The 22,400-nt window shown below is 40.2% G+C and overlaps 1 pseudogene; it reads left to right on the forward strand.

The window, feature by feature from the left end:
• The first annotated feature begins 2,023 nt into the window (after positions 1 to 2,023).
• Positions 2,024 to 7,714, forward strand: LOC132236111 (acyl-CoA (8-3)-desaturase-like; annotated as a pseudogene).
• The last annotated feature ends 14,686 nt before the right edge of the window (positions 7,715 to 22,400 follow it).

Below are 22,400 nucleotides of genomic sequence, written 5' to 3' on the forward strand. Positions count from 1 at the left end.
GGAGCCAATGGCTGCCTAGGAGGTGGAGCTTTTGACACTGACTGGCATCGAATCTGACCAATCAGAACCTAATCTGGGACTGCTTTGGCAGTAGAGTGCATATGGCTGGCTATATAAGGATTATGTGTTTTTGTCTGCCAAGAGCATCTTCTCCTGCATAAAAAGCCCCCCCCCCCCATTTAAGCAATCCCATCCTATATAATCTAGCTATACTAATAAAAGGGTAATATGTTAATTAGACTGGGTCAACCAGCCATCTTCTGGTCGCCTGACTTTCTTCTGGACAAAGCCATCTTGGTGGGGGCTGAGGCAGAGGCCATTAGGGGTGATCAGGCCAGCAGGGGAGGGCAGTTGGGGGCGAGATCAGGCCAGCAGGGGAGGGAAGTTAGGGGCAATGAGGCAGGTAGAGGCAGTTAGGGGTGATCAGGCCAGCAGGGGAGGGCAGTTAGGGGTGAGATCAGGCCCGGCAGGGGAGGGCATTTGGGGGCAAAATCAGTTCGGCACTGGAGGGCAGTTGGGGGCAATCGGGCCAGCAGGGGAGCAGTTAGGCGTTGATCAGGCTGGCAGGGGAGTGGTTAGGGGGTGATCAGGCTGGTAGGCAGAAGCAGTTAGGGGCAATCAGGCAGGCAGGCAGGCAGGTGAGTGGTTGGGAGCCAGCAGGCCCGGATTGTGAGAGGGATGTCTGACTGCCGGTTTAGGCCCGATCCCTGTGGGGGTCCCCCAAGGGGTCCCAGATTGGAGAGGGTGCAGGCTGGGCTGAGGGACACTGCCCCCCCCTCCAGTGTGTGAATTTCGTGCACTGGGCCTCTAGTTTTTTAAATAATTTGCTGGACAGTGGTATAAAAGGTTCAGCTGATCAGATGGTCTTCGATGAGGTTATTAATTTGCCATTAAAACATGATTGTGCTAAATCTAAATCCAAAATAACCATATCATCTAAGAAAACTCAATCTATTGAGACTCTGAAGTTTTTCAAGTATTTATAGTTGCCTTAAAAAAAAAATTTGATTCTCACTCAGTGGTTCAAATGGAAACTACAAATATTTTGAAATGATAATTAGGTTTCACTTTGTAACGATGCCAGTTTTCTGCATATTCTGACAATGATATTTTATTCTTTTCAGAGAAAGGGGATAAAGCCAAGATTAATACAAATTGAAGAAGATGTGCCAACTAAATTTGTTTTTCTTTGATTCTGAAGGGATCAATTCAGTGAGCATAAATAGAATTTCTGTAGGATGTGTCTTCTTTAATTACTGACAGTTAACAACATAATATAAATAAATAAATAAATAAATAATACGTTCAAATAAAGTTATTCTAGTACAAATGGAATGCCCTTTCTTTGCTGCAGCTTTTGCTGGTATACTGTGTGTTAAATCAATCATCTCTCATTATTCATTTAAACTTGAACTCAGTGAGTTCTCCCATTCCACTGCAAGGAGTGTGAATTAAGATTTAAACAGCAGTCTGTCTCAACATCCATTGCAATGCAGTCCTGCAAGAGATGAAACAAACATAACTTCTTCACACTCTTTTAAGTGAAGGAAATAGTCAAGGCTGTACTCTTGGGAAAAATACATGAAAGATTTTAAAAGTCGGGGAAAAAAAATTCAGAGGAAAAGGACTAAAATACTGCAAAAAGAAGAATTAGAAAAACGTGGGCATCTGTCATTCATGTCTCCTTGCAAAACAAAGAGATCAAAACCCTGATTTTCTTCATTCAGCTTCATCCCATTCACTTGCATATCATCCAGAGAACACACGGAGCAATTAAACCCTGGGCTGCTGCAGCCACAAAGGTTCCCATGGCCTGATGCTGGAAGCATCAGAAAGAAATGGCTTTAGCACAGTGGGTAGATTTTTGTCAGGTATTACTTAGTCTGAAAGCTGCTCTTTTCCTGCCAAAAAGCTAAGCCTATCAATAACGACCTCTTGCTGCCAGGGCCAAGGAGAGGGGACACAAAGCCAAGAGCAGACTTTTAAGAGACAGCAGAGCCCTATCTGGTCACTGGTGGTAAGAATGGCATTTTCACAGGCTGCCCTGAAAGAGGATAAACCTTTGGTAACAAATTAGGAACACAGGTAGTTAGAGCTATAAAAATGTGAATGATAAAGCCTTTATAACAATTAAAAGCAGGGTACTACATACAAGGATAATAAAAATATTCTTCTGTTGGGATAAAAATCCTAACAGAAAAATGTAGAACACAGAAGAGTAAATATTATCAGATTCTGATGCTGGAAATACACAGCAAAGCCCTGGCCTTAGTGAGGTCCCTGTGCCCCACCAGGCATGGCTGTAGGGAAACTATCCACCTTGACAATTTTTTGAGGGGTAGCCATGAATGAGTGACAATTACTGGCCTCCTCCCATTTTCCAATAAACCCATAACTTCCTGGATACATGCACAACTGGTAGAAGAGATAGAACATGCACTAGAAATGGCCCCCACCAAATTTCTTACTCTTACTGTTGTTAAAAAAAAATAATATCCACATAATGTTTACTGCATGTCTGGTTTAACACAGTGTTTTGTATTTTGTGTTGTTTTTGGAAGGACAACTTCTTTAAGACAACAAGGAATGGAACTCAGTGTGAACTCATGTTTAAAACAGACATCCAGCTGCCAAGTTGCTATGTCTATGAATCCCAAGTATCTGTCCTCACAATAGCAGGGACTAATAAAAACCTGCTGCCTACCTTTTTATCTAAACCACAAAAATAGTATATTGCTGCAGTTAGATGGTACTTCAGGTTATGGCTAAATTTTTCTAGACGTGTCTAGCACTGCCTAAAAACAAGCTAAGCATACTCAGAGGAGTTGGGTGACTGTTAGTTAAGTCCTGGTATTGATCTCACTTTGGTCCTCTCTGGGGAACACAGTCCTGTTGTGGGCCACCATACAGGGAGAATACAAATACTCTTTTATCGGGATAAATGTCCTACTAGAAAAACGTAGAACACAGAGGAGTAAGTAATATCAGCTTCTGATGCTGGAATTTTACAGCAAAGCCCCATATGGATGCTCAGGCTCTTTTGGCTTACATGTGCTGGCCAGACACTCCTAATTAATTAAATGAAAGGGGCCTAGTAAATATTTGTCATATCTGGGATTAGATTAAGATGGGATATATGGTTGATGGTTGAGGTGAGTAAAGACAGAGTTTCAATCAAATTCCTCTCTAATAGCATTTGAAGATAGGACTAACATCTATTTATGGGCCAAACTTTTTACTTTAGGAAACTGGAAGTCCTTACTTTTGATGTATTGTTTTGTTTTGTTTTGTTTTTTAATGTTTTTATTGGCTTTAAAGAGAGAGAGGAAAGGAGAGGGAGAGAAATAGAGAGACATATCAATGAGAACCACTGATCAGCTGCCTCCTGCACACCCCCTACTGGGGATCGAGCCTGCAACCCAGGCATGTGCTCTGACCAGGAATCAAACCGGTGACCTCTTGGTGTATGGGATGATACTCAACGGGGCACTTTGTTTTTAGGAGTCATGGTTTCACTTAAGGCATACCCAGCTTTGTTTGTAATGTTCCTTGTTATAACAGTAACCTTAAATCAATAATTGTCAAAAAACGTGTGCTATGTTAATGATGTTACTACAGACTACAAAATTCCTAATCAACATATGCATCCATTTTTCTGCTAGCAAAAGAACCTTACTTTTGTCTCCTTTGTTCTTTATCCAATGTTGCAATGCACTAAGTACTGTTCTAAGCACTTTACCCATATTGTCTCATTTAAATCTCACAACTCCTTAAATGGATTCTATCATTATCCCTGTGTTACTGGTAGGAAACTGAGGCCTGAGGAAGGTGAGTGATTTGCCAAGATCACCAAGCCTGGCATTAGAAAGCTGGGCTTCCAACTAGGCAGCCCGGCTCTAAAATCCACGCCTGGATCACTCAACTTGCACGTCCCCTCTATAGTGGCTCTTTAATTGACCATTAAATAAGGAGGAGCTCTCAAAACCAGTAGCCTTTGTTACTTTAATTTCTATTGTGAGAAAAATTCTGCTTCTCTTCACAGGAAACATAAAACCACAGGAGAAATTTGTTAGCACAAAAGACATCCCAAGATGGGCTGAAAGGACACTGTAGAAGCCACCTTACTTTAGCCCAGCCCACTGAAGTCATGTTGACTGTAATTCCTGAGGCCTGGTGTCTCTCTCCCCAGAATTTCATAACACCAGGATTTGTGGCCGTGAGTTAGAGCAGTGGTTCTCAGTCTTCGGCATTTATCCCCCCTCCCACCCCCCGCTGGGAATATTTGGCAATATCCAGAAACATTTTGATTACCACAACAGGGTGGATCTACTGAATAGAGGCCAGGGATGCTCCTGAACATCCTGCCACACACAGGACAGCTCTCCAAAATAAAGCAGTCACTGTCTAAAATGACCACAAATATCCATGGCTGTGGCAGCGTCTATCTTTGGTGTCATGGCTTCTCTGGATTGGCTGTAGTGTGCAGTACCAATGAACTGTATCTCACCTACTCCTTTCTCTCTGCCTGTCTCATGTGCCTTTCTGTGGCTCTGATGAGTGATATGACTGGGGGTTGCGGGGGAGGGTGTCTAAAGAACTTTGGAAACTCCTTAAGGAAAAATAAGAAAGAGAGAGAGAGAGAGAGAAAAGGAAGGAAGGAAGGAAGGAAGGAAGGAAGGAAGGAAGGAAGGAAGGAAGGAAGGAAGGAAGGAAGGAAGGGAGGGAGGGAGGGAGGGAGGGAGGGAGGGAGGGAGGGAGGAAGGAAGGAAGGAAGGAAGGAAGGGAGGGAGGGAGGGAGGGAGGGAGGGAGGGAGAGAGGAAGGAAGGAAGGAAGGAAGGAAGGAAGGAAGGAAGGAAGGAAGGAAGGAAGGAAGGAAGGAAGGAAGGGAGGGAGGGAGGGAGGGAGGAAGGAAGGAGGGAAGGGAGGGAGGGAGGAAGGAAGGAAGGGAGGGAGGGAGGGAGGGAGGGAGGGAGGAAGGAAGGAAGGAAGGAAGGAAGGAAGGAAGGAAGGAAGGAAGGAAGGAAGGAAGGAAAACTTTCACACACGGAGGCTGTCAAATTAATAGAAAAACAAATTCCATTTGGCCCTTGTCAGGAAAAAAAAAAAAGCATAGAGATTTAGCAGCCATCAAAGATGTACGATTGTCACTTTCAACTAGCAGGTCCTAAGAAAAGAAAAGTTACAGAAAATGCCTTTGACTTGCTGGGATACTAGAGCAGTCACTGACAGGGAAGGTATGAAAAAAAACCATACCCATCTACTCAGAGAAGGTTACATAAAGAATGTTGCCTCTGTGGAAATAAGACTATTGGGTAAAAACTCCTTTCTGTAGAACACAACATGTAGAAATGTCCTTGGTGACAAAAAAGATTTCCCTCGGGATTTCCCATTTTTGGTGCTGTTTTCAAGTACAAAAGGAGTCAGAGAAATGGAAGTAAATAACAGAAGAATTTCCGTGAAATGCTACGCAGCAACAAAATGCTCACCCACAATGCGGTGATTTGCATCGGTTTTCTGTACTGAAACTACCTAACGGGCTACTATGTCACCAACTCACATTTGTGTACAAAGGCATGAGTTCTCAGGAGCTAGCGTTGCAAATGAAGAAAAATGATACACACAGGAGAAGCCACGTTTATTACCTCCTTAGGTTTATGACCCAACCAATGGTGCTACAAGCACCACCCTCAAAACACGACTCTAAATTCTGCTTTCCTCGTAGTATGCTAATTTGGAAAAGAAGGTAGACATTTTTGGGCTAGTGGGTCAAAGGTCAATGTGACACTGAAAAAACATCGCTGCCCAGAAATCCTAACCAACATGTCACAAGGCAACTTTTCAGAAGAAGAAAATACAGGAAAATGAGTAAAACAGACCATACTGAAGATCAGGCTTTAAAATATATAGCCTTCCTCACACAAAAATAAGAAAAAACATAGTCTTCTACAAAGAGGGATTCTATTACTAAAATTAGCATAAGTAAAATGTTTAGGAATGTTCTCTTTAAAAGGAAAATACTTTCAGAGCTTGAAGAATACTTCTAGAAAGGCAAAAATGTTCAGAATGAGAAAGAAACATCTTTGTGATGGCTAATTTTATGTGTCAACTTGGCGAGGCTATGGAACCCAGATGTTTTATTGGATACTAGTCTGGATGTTGCTGTCTAGGTACTTTTTAGATGAGATTAACATTGAAATCTGTAGACTCTTGAGTAAAGCAGATTACCCTTCATAATGTGGGTGAGCCTCATCCAACCAGCTGAAGGCCTTTCGAGAAAAAAGATGGACTCCCCTCAAGGGAGAGGAAACTCAGCCTGCACTTTGTCTTTGGGCTTGAGCTGTAACATCAGCTTTACCTGGGTCTCCAGGTCTGCCCACCTACCCTGCTGATTTGGGACCTGGCAGCCTCCATAATCACATGAGACTCTTCCTTAAAATAAATCAATCTTTCACATTCTCTCTCTCCACACACACACCTTATTGATTCTATTTCTCTTGAGAACCCTGATTAATACAATAATGACCTCACTTTGACACCATTAAAAGAAAAACAAAGACTACAATGCCATATAAATTAAGAAATTCAAAGCGTTTGTGGATTATCTATATGGTTCTTTTTCAAGTTTGTTAGATCTTTTTTTACAATTCTCTGTTCCCTAAAGATGTTTTCAATCTTGTCTGTTACTTAAACACCGTTGCTGAAAATTCCTTTTTTTCTTTAATCACTCAATTTCTGATCATCTAATTAATTTAAAGAATTTGTTTCTTCTGTGTTTTTTCTGCAGGTTCCCACATGTGGTATGCTTTGTTACTTGTGCAGTTAGTTCTTGTTTACAGTGAGCTACTCATTTTCCATGGAAAATTATTTGTGGGAATTCCTTGAAACTAGGAGGACTCCAGAGAGAATTTCTATAGCTTCTGGAGCAGCCCAGCTTTGAGCCCACTGATAATGAAGAGCTGACCCATGAATGCCCAGAGCTCCGGGCCATGGTGGAGCAGAATGGGCTTATGAAGGCCAACCGTGTCTTCTTCCTGCTGTTCCTGCTGCGCTCCTTGCTGCTGGATGTTGCTGCATGGGACACGCTTTGGGTTTTGAGCATCCTTCATGCCCTTCTTCCTCTGTGCAGTGCTGCTCAGCGCAGTTCAGGCCCAGGTCAAGGCTGCCTGAGCATGATGTCAGTCTTCAGCGCCTCTATGGGGAACCTCCTGCTACTTCATTTTGTGATTGATCACCTGAAAGGGGCCCTTGTCAGTTAAATCACGTGAACTCCCCGCACCTTGCCAAGCCCCACTGCTTCCACAAAGACCCAGACACCAACATGCACCCCTTCTCCTTTGCCTTGAGGAAGATCCTCTCTATGGAGCTTGGGAAATAGAAAAAAAAGTGCATGCCATACAACCACCCATACAAATATTTCTTCCTGATTTGACCCGCTGCCCTGCTGCCTCTCTACCTCCATTGGTATATTTTCTGGCAGAAGAAGTAGGTGAACTTGGCCTGGATGGTCACATTCTACACCAGCATCTTCTTCGCTTATGTGCCATCGTTGGGACTGAAAGGCTGCCTGGGCCTTTTCTTCATGGTCAGGTTCTTGAAAAGGAACAGGTTTATGTGGGTGACACAGCTGAACCATGTCCCAGGCACACTGATCATGATGGGAACACTTTACCTGTGAACTGGCCTCAAAATAATGATCACAATGGGGTTCTGTGAAACGTGAGTGAAAAAGCTAAAATTGGGCTTTTAATATGTACTATTAACTAAAGTGCTTTAATTATGCTTTAATGTATCTTTTGTGTGATATTGCTTGGCCTTTAATATTCTTTTCCCTTTTGCTTTTAGCCTCCTGTTTTTTGAAATAAGAAATGTAAGATTAAAAGATAATTACAAAATAATTGAGTATTTCTAATATAAAAGTCCATAGTAACCTTGCTGCTGTTAGAAAGCTGAGTATTTTCTTTATATTATACAAGTAGAAGCCATAAATTATGGCTTAATGTAAACTGTAAGCATATGTCATGGTAGCTTTGAAAACTTGATCAAAAAATAATGCCAGTTAACAGTTATGGAAAAATTTGTCTTCCTAGTGGGTCAGCCCTGGGTGGCCAAGAGACACTGAACTAACTATGAATCTAGTTCAGGGGTCCTCAAACTTTTTAAACAGGGGGCCATAGTTTGAGGACCCCTGATCTAGTTTATAAGTGGGTGTTGAAAGGGGAAGGGAGTTCTTAAAACTATTACGAGTCTGGACATGGCTGGGTGGCTAAAAAGAAGAAAGGCATAGTATAATATATACATTTATGTATACCAGAATTTCACAATTTATCAAAGATGAAACAAAGCTAAGAGTCCTAAGTAATAACCAATGTGTGCCTGGGGAGGGGGGGGGGGAAGAATATCACATCAGATAAAATATGTTCTGTTATTTATTTGTTTATTTATTTATTTATTTATTTACTTTTGGTTAATTCTCACCCAAGAATGTTTTTCCATTGATTTTTTTAAGAAAGTAGAAGGGAGGGAGCGAGAGAGAGAGAGAAGAGAAAGAGAGCAAAACAGAAATGTGAGATACATGGATTGGTTGCCACCCGAATGCACCCCGACTAAAGCCCAATGTCAGGAAATGAACTTGAAAGCCAGATACTTGCCCTTGACTGGGAATCAAACCCGTGACCCTTTGGTGCACAGGCTGAGGCTCTACCACTGAGCCACACCAGCCAGGGTTCTATTACCATTTTAAGTGAAACTTTGTCATCCATCCAGTTATAATGGATAACTTTATAGAATTAGAATCCATTGTGATTATTAATACTCTTTTAGGTAGTTTTGATAAAACTGTCAATAAATAAGATGAGAAGAACTCTTAAACTTCAAGTGACAAAATGAAAATTTACACAGTTAATAGACAACGGATTTCCTCATGTACCATTGCTACTCAGAGTATTTTTCTTCCTTTTGCCTCTATACAGAGATCACTACTGTGCCCACAGGGCTGAAATGGAGAAGTGGGCTATGAATGAAATGAATTAATGTTCAAATCCCCTTACAGTACTCTGCAGTTCCTGTAATATATGTCAACAGAACACAGTAAAGAAGCATTCTCGCTGCTGTGTTTGGACAAAGGTCATTAAATATCCACTGTGCCCCAGCCACCACAGATAATGTGTGTCCATTGCACACAGGACTTTATTTCTTATGCAGCAATGTTCATTGCATCATCTCACTTAACCCCAAAGCAAGACTGTCATATACAACGGGAAGTTGTTGCCCACTTGGTTCAACTTACAGTTGTGACATTGAGAAAGTCAGCTAATAACGCTTAAACTTGTGAATTCTCCTGACTCCCAGTTTAGCACTCTGGCCACTGCAGAAAAAGAAAGAGTCTGCACTTGAAGAGTTAATAATCTAGGAGTTAAGTATCTGGTTTATGTTGAGGGAGAATCACCCACCCATCAAAGTGACTTCACTTGAAACTTGAAAGGGTCAGCATTCCTGTGGAACAGACCAGTGTCTTCCCACAACTGCTGAAGATATCCCTCTGTATTCCACAGGAGGTCAATATTATGCAAAGACTTTGAAAAATACAAACCAAAGCCTTAACATTAACTTACAACCAACCTATTAATAGGAATAAAGTCTATCTCAAAGAGTTTTTTCATGTCTATGTTTTATTTCATGGCTTTGGCAATTTCTGAACCAAAATAATTATTGGTTTTGTTACTTATGGTTGTAAAAAGTTCTTTGGGTCCTGGCCAGGTAGAGTGTCGTCCAGTTATGCCAAGGGTGTAGGTTCAATCCAATCAGGGCACATTCAAGAAGTAACCAATGAATGCATGAATAAGTGAAACAACAAATCAGTGTCTCTCTCCCTCCTCTCTCTCTCCACCCTCATCCCTGCTCTCTTTAAATGAATAAATTAAAAATAAATTTTAAAAAACTTTTTAAAAAGTCCTCTTAACAGATATAAGCAAAGCTAATATTTACTAAATTAATTTTAAGTTAGTTTTTAAAAGGAAAAAAATCCCTTTACTATATCTAAATACATATACATTTTTCAATATATTGATATAGAACTAGTCCTTTAAGTATAAATCTGTTTGTTGAAATCCTAAAATATCTTTCTTGCAGTATCCCACAAGTCCCAGTATGCATTTTGTTGAAATACAATGAAAACCTAAACACTCCTATAATAATCCATTTGAGTGTAAAACCTTTTGGAAATTTAAGATTTCCCCAATCGTTCATAGTTGTCTTGCCCATACATAATTCAACAGGTTTACTTTTTATTTACTTTGATCATTTGTCCAAAATATTCAACTTACTCTTCATAGAAATAATATCCTATTCTTATCCACATTCAATGTCATTAGTTCTGTAATATTTACTTATAATGTAATTATAAAAATATATACGACTGTCATAAGTAAGTTTGAGAACCAACAACTCATTCTTGGCAAGAAAATGGACAGGCATACAGGCTTGGTAAAACAAACAAACAAACAAACAAACAAACAAACAAACAAACATAATAATCTACTAGTTCTGAGCACTTATCATGTCCTGGCCATAAGTTAATATGTGTTTTCAAGGGAATGGAGAATTTAGAATATTTCGGTGAGTCAGTCTAACAGAGGTGAATTTAAAGAATAGCAATTCTATCTTATGAATACCTAAAAGTCAATAAATGCTCACCTGCCCCTCTTAGCTTGATTATGAACTCCATGGGGACTGAGCTCCCTAAAAAACTAACACTCAGTTACACACCTCATAAATCAAGCTAAACATCTAGACTAACTCTAGTAAAGTTTATTTTAAAAGTGAAATAACCAGTAAGTCATGCAGGTAGTGAGTCCACATGCCTGCAAAACTGCAGGTTCCTATTTTCAAACTCATTTTACTACATCTCTTTTAAAACCACGAATGATGTTATGTTTAAATATGCAGTAAAATTTATGTAATAATAAGCTTGGACTGTAACAGAAAGCAAGACACGGGTTTGTAAATGATCTGGAAACCTTTTAGAGCCATTACAAAGGGAACCAGCAGAGCCACGTTGAATGAGGAAGCCACATCTTTGTTTCTAAATTAGCAATAACACACTAACTAAGGTAAAGGAACTGCAGGGAAGCTAGTGATTGTGGTGATGAAAATCATAAGAGAATTCACACAGAAGAACAATCTCTGCAACTGTTTCTTCCTCCTTCTATTGTATGAAAGAGAAAAGTCAGTAAATACGAGTTCTCAGGAAGACAGAAGAGAACTTCCAGCAGCTGCCCAGGAATGCTAAAACACCTGAGAAGGCCTGGCCTCCGCCACCTCACAGCCTGGAAGAAGCAGTAAGCGATCTGCAGCTATAAATGGAAAGAAGCTGCTAGCCTTGTGCCCCGGAAAGTTGGGACTTAAATCAAGACAGTTTCAGAAAGAGCTTGCTTTACTCAAGTCTGCATAGAGGCAGCATGAGACAAATGACAGAGACATAAAAGGCAGAATTTGATCATTTCTCACTAACTTTCAACTAGTGGTCACATTTCCTTAAATTTTGCATTCTATTGTATATCAAAGTTTCAAACTTTATGTTGGTATCAATGGATTACTGATTTTTAGAAATATGTTTTTATTGATTTTTTGGAGAGAAGACATCAATTGGTTGCCTCCTGCACAGTCCCTACTGGGATCAAGCCCAAAACCAGAACATGTGTCCGGACTGAGAATCAACTTCAACCACTGGGTGCATGGAAAGATGCTCAACCAACTGAGCCACACTGGCCAGTTTATTTCAATTAGTCCTATTTTCATGGCAAAAATCTGAGTAGAAGTGTGGGCTCTTCCCCATATCACAACTGAAGTTTAAAATCTGACACTTCAAAGCCATAGTGAGCCATGGCCATTATCCAATCAAAAGATTATCCTAACTGTAGATGAAATTATGAGTGTGAACAGCTCCTGGAGTTGCAAGCTTGAAAGTCAAGACAAAAACATGAAAGAACCATCATACAGATTTTTTCATGACTTGTTTAAATTTTTACTTCCTATACACATATTTGGAATTATCTGGCTAGTCATAACAACTATAATCACAGAGGAGGTAAAATGAGGCTATTAAACAAAAGGCAATGGAACTTGTAATTAAATACCTAATAATAACTATAGCAAGACAATTTTGGCAACTTTTACAAAAGACAGTCAACACCTCTATTAACAAAAGACCATTCTTAAAACAAGCTGTTGCCATCAGCTTGCTTTCTTATAGAGGCACAGAGAAGAATCTGAGAAAAGGGGTTTAAAGTGAAAAATATCATTGACTTCTTACTAAAAATCACCAACCCTAATTGGAAATGTGAAATCGGTATCATGAGGAGATCTGCAGATACCTCCAGTATGAGGAACTGCATTCCATCCTAAAGCAGCTCTTCAGAAACATCTTCTAGTTTATTAAAAATAAAAAAGAAGAATTTCTCATTGAGAATACACTCTTTGATCCTAATTATAATTGTTGAATCTAAATGGAATATGCAAATCTTCCAATACACCCATTTCATATTCGCCCCGGGTCCACATAGACACACAGACATACACATGCCCACACTTCATTTCATTAAATGATATATCTCCAATGCCCCCTAATTTCTTCTAGGGCAATGGGTCTCAACCTTGGCTGCACATTAGAAATCACCTGGGAATCTTTTTTAAATCCTGATTTCTAGGCCTCATCCTCCAGAAATTCTGTTTCTTTGTTATGGGGGTGAGGCCCATAGAATCAAGGGAAGGGGTCCTCAAACTTTTTAAACAGGGGGCCAGTTCACTGTCCCTCAGACCGTTGGAGGGCCGGACTATAGTTTTAAAAAAAAACTATGAACAAATTCCTATGCACACTGCACATATCTTATTTTGAAGTAAAAAAACAAAACGGGAACAAATACAATATTTGTATTTGCATGTGGCCCACGGGCCGTAATTTGAGGACCCCTGATCTAGGGCATCAAACCATCTTCCCAGTCATTCCCTTTAAATGGCCTCAATTTGTGCCTGTTCCTCCTAAACTGTGGTTCTGAGGCTAAAAGCAACCAGGAAAGTGTTGTTTGAAACTCAGAAGAAAAAAAGGAAAATGACTTCTTTTCTGAACTACATTTCTATTTATTTATTAACTAGAGGCCCAGTGCACGAAATTTGTGTGTGTGTGTGGGGGGGGGGGGGGGATGTGGGGGGAGGGTGGTCCCTCAACCCAGCCTGCACCCTCTCACAATCTGGGACCCCTCAGGATCCAGGACCGCTGGCTCCTAACCACTCGCCTGCCTGCCTGCCTCATCGCCCCTAACCACTCTACCTGTCTGCCTGATCACCCCTAACCACTCTGCCTGCCTGCCTGATTGCCACTAACTGCTCCCCTACCTGCCTGCCTGATCGCTCCTAACTGCTTGCCTGCCTGCCCGATCACCCCTAACCACCTCTGCCTCAGTCCCCAAGGCAGCAGCTTCGCCCAGAATGACGTCTGGAAGGTCATTCGGCTGTCTGGTCTAATTAGCATATTACGCTTTTATTATTATAGATTTAGCCAGTGTGGTACTAACCTCTATGACAACATCAGACAGATAATTCATATCAAATGTACTCCCAGCTCAAACCTCAGTTCCATACAAAAGCAAGTTCTATGCCAGGTCTGTCCCCACCCTTGTATAGTTTGAGACTGTAAGTGAAGGCTCTTACTTTCTTCTTCAATAAAAGTAATCGTCTTAGTTCTAACACAATATTGCAGTTTGATAATCTTTAAATGGATCCTAAGGCCACTATGCACAATAGGGTCACTTTCCCTCCAGGCTGCACATCATATTTTTTAAAAAAGTTAAATGTCTCTATATATGCATTAAATGTGTTATTTTAAAAAAATAATTTGAAGGAATGAGGATAGAGCTACACCTTACATAACTAGAATTTTTCTTCTTGTTGACAATAGTTCATTAATAGGCACACTACAGTTCAAGACTTCTTTTTATTCATCTATCTAGGGGTACTGGCATCTAGCGTATATTTTTATAACTAATCCACAAATACATCAGAGATAACTTGCAAAATGTCTTAATGAAGTCAACATCCCAATTATACATATTTTGTTCTACATGTGTCATTGTCATGTCAAAGAAAATAATGAGGTAAGTACATTACTTGGTATTTATGAACTCACAAGTCATTACCTTTTCTATCCAAGGTAGATTGGATTACAATTAGCAGGGTATGGAATACCTGAAATGAAATAGGGACATGGTATTTAGAAGTAAAAAAAAAAAAAAAAAAAAAAAAGAAGAAGCAAATAGGAGAAATGAAAGGTAACCTCATCTACTTTGCCATTTCATTTCAATTAGTCCTATTTACCTACCCACTTCCATATGGACAAACAGAATTCTGTGCATAAAGGGTGATCTGTCCTGAAATGCTAATTACATCCAAAGCTTAGCAAGAATATTGACGTTTTCATGAATTGATCATTTGTATGAATTGTAAAAATAATTTTTAACAAAGGCAACGTCGACATAAAAGTTCTATTAGCTTTTACCATCACACATGCAACATACACACACATTCAGATAGTTCTCTTATCTCTAAATGCAAATAATAATAAAAAGTTGGGGCTAATCTTTTGAGAACTTTAATCAAATAACATGGTATAGCTTTTAGTAGTAGAGCAACATTCATGTAGTGAAAGTAATGAAGGCTTCCGTTGGGGAGTTTATCTTTCCCTTTTTAAAACCTACGCCAATAAAAATGAAATAATAAAGAAACAAACTTTTAATGGCCTATAGATAATGACACCCCTGCTAAGATACTAGTTTAGTGCCCTGCAGTTTAAACAGTTGCCATTTGTCAGATAATTGCTTGTGTTATTTCCCATCTTTGCATTAAAGTAGAACGCTACATTGGCATTTCTGACCCACTTTGTTTTTGAAAGCAAAGTTGGCATATAAGAATCATTGAAATACCCTATCCAATTATCTTCACTGGTTGGAAGGCTCGGGGGGAAAGTCCAACGGAAAATTGGACTCATCAAAAAAAGAGATTTGTTGTCTATATAATCTAATGTTCCATCTTACCTCTGAAAAAAATAACTCATCTCCTTCAACGTGCAGGGCCATAAGCTACATCCTCCATGCTCATCTCAAGATTCCATATTCACTTAAAGTTTGCATAGCTAATCATTCTGCCCTCTATAATTTTTGTTTTTACACCTTTTTAAATATCCTTTGGACTAGACTTCAGCCCAGTGGGACATTCCTCAAAGACTCATTCTGTTCATGTAGATCTCAAGGAGAGAGAATATGCTTTCTGCCTGTATTTTCAAAACCTCTAACCACTGAGCATAAATACATGGAACTGAGGCAAAACTGTTTCGCCTTATCCTGAACCTTCTGTTGGCTATAGTTTTAGGTTGATTATCTTTTAGTGTGTTTCTAAGTTCACTGTATGTCAAAGTGCAACAGACAAGTTAAACAAGGAAGAAAGACTTTATTTAAGATTGGTACAATAGGGATCAAGATCATTGCAATAGGAAGAGAGACTAAACTCAAATCCACAGAAACAAAAGGTGGAAGATATTTGGAGCCTGGGGTGAGCTAGTAAAGAAGTACAGAGGACATTGGGGGGGGGTGAGGATTGGGGGTTGTCACTGTGATTATGTTTTCTGTGTTGCTAATTGGCGCTTATTGAAGTTAGGCTCCTACCCTCCCACAGAACCTGTGAGATAGAGGCTAGAAGTTCTTATCTGTCATGATGATTGCATTTCTAAAGAATGATTGCTGTGGGCCTAGACCAGCGGTTCTCAACCTGTGGGTCGCGACCCGTTTGGGGGTTGAACAACTCTTTCACAGGAGTCGCCTAAGACCATCGGAAAACACATATATAATTACATATTGTTTTTGTGATTAATCACTATGCTTTAATTATGTTCAATTTGTAACAATGAAAATACATCCTGCATATCAGATATTTACATTACGATTCATGGCAGTAGCAAAATTACAGTTATGAAGTAGCAACAAAAATAATTTTATGGGAGAACCAAGATGGCGGCATAGGTTAACGCCGGAGTTTGCTGCTTTGAACAACTACTTCAAAAGTGAAACCAAAAAACGGAAGGGACATCACCCAGAACCACAGGAACGCTGGCTGAGTGGAAGTCCTACAACTAGGAGGAAAGAGAAACGCATACGGACACTCAGAGGAGGCGCAGTGCTGAAGTCAAATTCTGAGGTGCGGAGTGCGCAGAGCGGGCTGGCGGCGGAGGGCGCGGTTGTTGTTTTCAATCGGGAGGGAGTCGCAGACTCTGAGCACCAGATCCGGGCGAGTCTTTAGGGACCCAGACTCAAACAGGAGAAGCGGGACTGTCTGGCTTCGGTCAGAGCGAGTGCAGCTTTCTCTCCGAGCTTTGCAGCGGGTGCTGGGACTCAGAGAGGCAGAGCCGCTTGGGACAGGACTAAGAGCCGCCATAACTGCTCTCTCCGGCCCACCCTGTTGATCCTGTGCGACCCGCCCCGCCCAAGCCCTGCACAGAGGCATTTGCCGGATAGCCTCAGGCAAAGGCTAGATTAGCACCTCCCTAGAGGACAGAAGTTCTCTCACTGCTGACACAGCTGATTCTCATAGCCACTTGGCCTGGAGGTCAAACCCTCCCTGGAATTAGCTACAACAATCAAGATTTATCTATAAGACTGCGAACAAAGACCACTAGGGGGTGCACCAAGGAAGCATAACAAAATGCGGAGACAAAGAAACAGGACAAAATTGTCAATGGAAGAAATAGAGTTCAGAACCGCACTTTTAAGGTCTCTCAAGAACTGTTTAGAAGCTGCCGATAAACTTAATGAGATCTACACGAAAACTAATAAGACCCTCGATCTTATATTGGGGAACCAACTAGAAATTAAGCACACACAGACTGAAATAACGAATATTATACAGATGCCCGACAGCAGACCAGAGGAGCGCAAGAATCAAGTCAATGATTTGAAATGCGAGGAAGCAAAAAACATCCAACCGGAAAAGCAAAATGAAAAAAGAATCCAAAAATGCGAGGATAGTGTAAGGAGCCTCTGGGACAGCTTCAAGCGTACCAACATCAGAATTATAGGGGTGCCAGAAGATGAGAGACAGCAAGATATTGAAAACCTATTTGAAGAAATAATGACAGAAAACTTCCCCCACCTGGTGAAAGAAATGGACTTACAGGTCCAAGAAGCGCGGAGAACCCCAAACAAAAGGAATCCAAAGAGGACCACACCAAGACACATCATAATTAAAATGCCAAGAGCAAAAGATAAAGAGAGAATCTTAAAAACAGCAAGAGAAAGAAACTCAGTTACCTACAAGGGAATACCCATACGACTGTCAGCTGATTTCTCAACAGAAACTTTGCAGGCCAGAAGGGAGTGGCAAGAAATATTCAAAGTGATGAATACCAAGAACCTACAACCAAGATTACTTTATCCAGCAAAGCTATCATTCAGAATTGAAGGTCAGATAAAGAGCTTCACAGATAAGGAAAAGCTAAAGGAGTTCATCACCACCAAACCAGGATTATATGAAATGCTGAAAGGTATCCTTTAAGAAGAGGAAGAGGAAGAAAAAGGTAAAGATGCAAATTATGAACAACAAATATGCATCTATCAACAAGTGAATCTAAGAATCAAGTGAATAAATAATCTGATGAACAGAATGAACTGTTGATTATAATAGAATCAGGGACATAGAAAGGGAATGGACTGACTATTCTTGGGGGGGGAAAGGGGTGTGGGAGATTCGGGAAGAGACTGGACAAAAATCGTGCACCTATGGATGAGGACAGTGGGTGGGGAGTGAGGGCGGAGGGTGGGGCGGGAACTAGGAGGAGGGGAGTTATGGGGGGGGGGGGAAAGGAACAAATGTAATAATCTGAACAATAAAGATTTAATTAAAAATAATAATAATAATAATAATTTTATGGTCGGGGGTCACCACAACATGAGGAACGTATTAAAGGGTCGTGGCATTAGAAAGGTTGAGAACCACTGGCCTAGAGTCAAGAAGAAAACTATCTAAAGTTAGTCAAAGTGAGGGAAAACCAGGCCTTCTGAATCACCTATCACAATTAGATGGGCAGAATTGATCTTCTCTGGAGCCCATCTAAAGGCCAGGGAGTAATGAGCAATTGGACAATAAGATAACCAAGAGCAGAAAGCTACCATCCACTCTCAACCATTTGCCTGGCCATCTTTATGAAATCACAGCTAATATCACCTCTTCATGAAAATCAAGGTGTTTATTCTTTTTAATTTAATGATTATTACATATAATCATTAAATAATAAAAAGACAACATTTGAGTATATTATTCCCTTCACTCATGATAAAATCATATCCTGTCCACTGGCAGAAAAATTTGACTAAAAAGTTCAATTTCCCTAGAAATTACTATAGTTTTATAAAACTCATGCAAAAAAAAGCCAATAGGCCAATATCTGATTTTTTTCTATAGGACACACACAAAAAATACTAGAAGCTGCCCCTTACATGTGTGATGCTACATGAAAGACATATCATAACCCATAAAGTCACCAAGCCACACACCAGAGAAAGCTATATAAAAAGAGTAATATTCAGAAAATTAGTTCTTAGTTCTGACTTCCACTCACTTATACATCAAGCCTACCTCTAATCATCCTATTTCAACCCTTGTTTTGTGCCCTGCCCTTCCAGGGAGACAACTCATTTTATTGAACACTCGCTCTCCACTCATCCACTTCGCTCTCCATTTTATTACTGTCCCAGTATTTTTCGTAGGGCAGCAATTTCCTGGAGGGTCAGGCTGTTTGATAACTGAGCCATTCTACCACTGGAATCCTTTCATTCCTCTTCATCTAGCCAATATGAACTCGTTCTTCCAAAATTGGAGCTCAAATCTCACATTTTCCACCAGGCCTTTCCTGACCTGCCTTTCTCAGTAAATGCCCCTCCTCTCTGATCCTGCAGCAGTTTGACATGCTTCTATTACAGCACCTGTCTTTCTGTGCTATAATTATAGGTTCATTTGTCACTGCACAGTGGCTCCTTGTGGAAAATGACATAGTTTATTCATCCATCCTTGACCCCTTCAAGTCACTCAAACATCTATTGAATTAATTAAAAATGTATTTTAAACATCCCCTGACGTGCACTTTATGAACAGCCCTAAGTGCACGTCGGTCCCCTGGCATCTATCTCCCTCCTGGCTCTGGACATAGTGGGTTAGGTCAGTTTTCAGACCTTATTATACTTTTCTCTTTTTCAGCACGGTACACAACTAGTGTCCTCTTAAATATAAAAAGAGAAAATGGTGCTATAAGTATGTCCTATAGATTTAATAAGCCTGGCATTGCTTAACTTACCTTTCAGAACAAATGTTTGAAATGTATATATTTGGACCTATTAGTGTTAGCATAGGTAGAAAGCTAGTTATTAATAAAGAAAGAGAGCCAAGGGAAACAAACATTAAGCATAATAAATTAGGGAGCTGAGTCAAATGTGAAGCCTAATGTACTAGGCAGCAGGCTAGGACAGTAAGCCTGCTTCACTAGGAAGTGCAGCATTCATGGGCGCCCAGCAGAGGGCAGCATTCTCCACCCTCAGGTTTAATGGCAGGGCAATCCCTGAGCACTCCCCCAGCAGGCGGGAAGAATCTCATGGGAAAACTTCAGCCTGGTACCTGGATTACCGAGGAAGCAGGAGGGAATTTACTTAGAACATGCAGGTAGATACTCAGAGGGCACAGGGAGATAAGCGTATGCGCAGTACAAGCCAAAGTGATGCAGGGGGAGGTCCTACTTTGAGGCACCTGCAGAAGCCAACATTGTTACCAAAAAGGGGTGGAGCCTAGCCCGGGAAAAGGATTGGATTGGAAGCGGGCACAGAACCTGAAAAGTCTAGGACAAAGATTGGCTGAGGGGAGGGCCCAACACAAGCCCAGGAAAAAACCCTGCAGTAGATTGGGTAATTTGAAAGAGCTGGCTCATTCCTGAAAATCAAGAAAATAAATGGACGATGATTAGGAATCTTGGGACAGTTGATGCTGGAGCCTCCCTGCCCTCTACATGCCCTCTATTTCCCCTTCTCCCCCCCAAATCCTACCACTATGTTTAAGCTTCTCCCATCCATGTGCCCTTTGAAGTTCCTCAGGACATTGCAAAAGAACATATTTTCACGGGCAACATTAGGATTTATAACTAATAACCATTGTGATAAATTTTTAAAACCCAGGAAATCAGTAAGATATCACACAATAGTTTATTTTTTTCAAGAAAAATCAACCTGGATAGTTTATTTTTTTCAAGAAAAATCAACCTGGATATTTTCCTTTCTCAATTTGCTTTAGGTGTTTGAGGCCAGCATTTATTCTGCTGGAAGCTTTATAGACTTCATCTACACAGGAAATGTTTCCAAATGCACCCTGTGCTCATTCCAAGATATATTTTTATCTGCTCCATTTGGTCTGCTATGGGGAAAGGAACGAACAAAGAAATAGGGAAGTATTTCCCCACATCTTTGTAGTAAAGCACATTTTATGGAACCTAAAAATTAGAAGAAATTTTCTGAAATGACTTCTCTGAGTCTAGCCCATCCAGTCCCCTGAAGAGTGAAACCTAGGTCCTGTTGGAACATTTCACCTAATGAGCGTGCCTCCCTTCAGGAGGCCCTGCTGCCTGCTGCTGCTCGGCTCTGATGGTCTGAAAGTGACCAATTTGAAGTGAAACCAGCCGGCACAGACTTCCAGGTCGAACAGATTATGTGAATTCATCTATAATATTCCACTTTGCTCTTCTTTTTCCAGCTCAACTTCCTACACAACATAGTTTACAGATGACTCTTCATTTTGTCCATCTCTTCCCAGTCATTTTCTAGCTTTTGTTTATGTGTTTGGGTTGGTTAAAATTTGTTTTCAATTAGTTTCTAAGAACTAAATGTTTTCTTACACAACTGTCTTAAATTAAAAGCTTTGAATCCTCACTTATAAACTTGTAGAAAGATATTCAGACTAAGGGAGAAAAGTAATAGACAGTGATATCTAGCTCAATTCAGAGATTAAAATTTAAAAATGAGTAACTCAAGACACATGTGCTTTATTCTTTAGGACATATTGATTTGCCTTTTCTATGCTATAATATTTTTACAGCTTAGTCTCAATTTAACAAAACAAAAAGTGAAAAACAAATATTTTAGTTTCAGAATGAAATTAGCCCACTGATCGGTAGTAAGCTACTTATTTTGTCAGGCACACAGGAATCTGCTCTATGAACCTGCTTTTAGAAACTTGTCAACCCTGTGAGGCTAAAGTTGCCCTTTTCCTCCCTTTCCTTTCCTTCCTTCCTTCTTTTTTTATTTTCCTAGTTTCATTAAATAATTAAAATAATTAATAGTTTTTGAGCAAGTCTACTGCAACTAGAGATATTCTCTGATTCTTAGCAAGCAGGTGTACAGTTTCGTAGCGGAGAGTTTATAGCTCCTACCGAGAGTTGTTTCACTCAACAACTGTCTATTGACTATACGCTGAAGACAAGAAAACCAGTCTTTGCAATCTTTTCACTTACAAAGTGTTTTGCAAGTGATTTGATTAGGCATCATGGAAATACAGAGCAGGAGTCTCAGAATTAACTAGTCAATCTAGTAGACTTCCTGAAGCAGGGCGATGCTGATGAACAATTTTGAGGAAGAAGTAAGAGACATAAGGACATGGGAAAGGGGTGCTCTAGGCTGGGCACAGCTCTTTGATGGTCCACTTCCCTGAGGAAGGGGCTTGACTTTCAGCTCATGCAAGTCTCCTTCTGTATGGTTTTTGTATTTCCCAAATTAAACAATGACTCCACCTACTGTCTACCAGGGATTTAAAACACAGGAATTTATCAGCCCCTCTTCATTACAACAGAGGGTTTCATGCTTATCAGAGTAATCAACCATAATATCCACAATAGACAACTAAATAGCTTCTAAGATAATGGACATTTAAAAATAGATAATAATGAATGTGTTTACTACCTACTGTCATGGATATCATGGTGTCTATGCTTGGTATTGCTAAATCAACAGAAAGGAATAGACTGAATAACTTCCTGTGACATAATGAGCTAAGATTTAATGACAGACCCTTACTTTTATGGAGGGTCGAATAAAGGAAATGTAAATTTGAACAATGTGTCTTTAAAACAATCACTGAAAACTACTCGCCTGCTACACAATTCTTTGATTCACATAAGAACACATTTCACAAAGGCAAACCTCCAAACACTAATTTGAGTATTTTATATTACCAGGTAAAAATTATACAGCCCATTATGTTTCTTTTTCCCATGGCTATCATAAGCTAACTACAATACCCAACTGCAAGAACATGCAGGATAAAATTCAAT

Source organism: Myotis daubentonii, chromosome 5 (genome assembly GCF_963259705.1).
Source record: "Myotis daubentonii chromosome 5, mMyoDau2.1, whole genome shotgun sequence".
NCBI lineage: Eukaryota > Metazoa > Chordata > Mammalia > Chiroptera > Vespertilionidae > Myotis > Myotis daubentonii.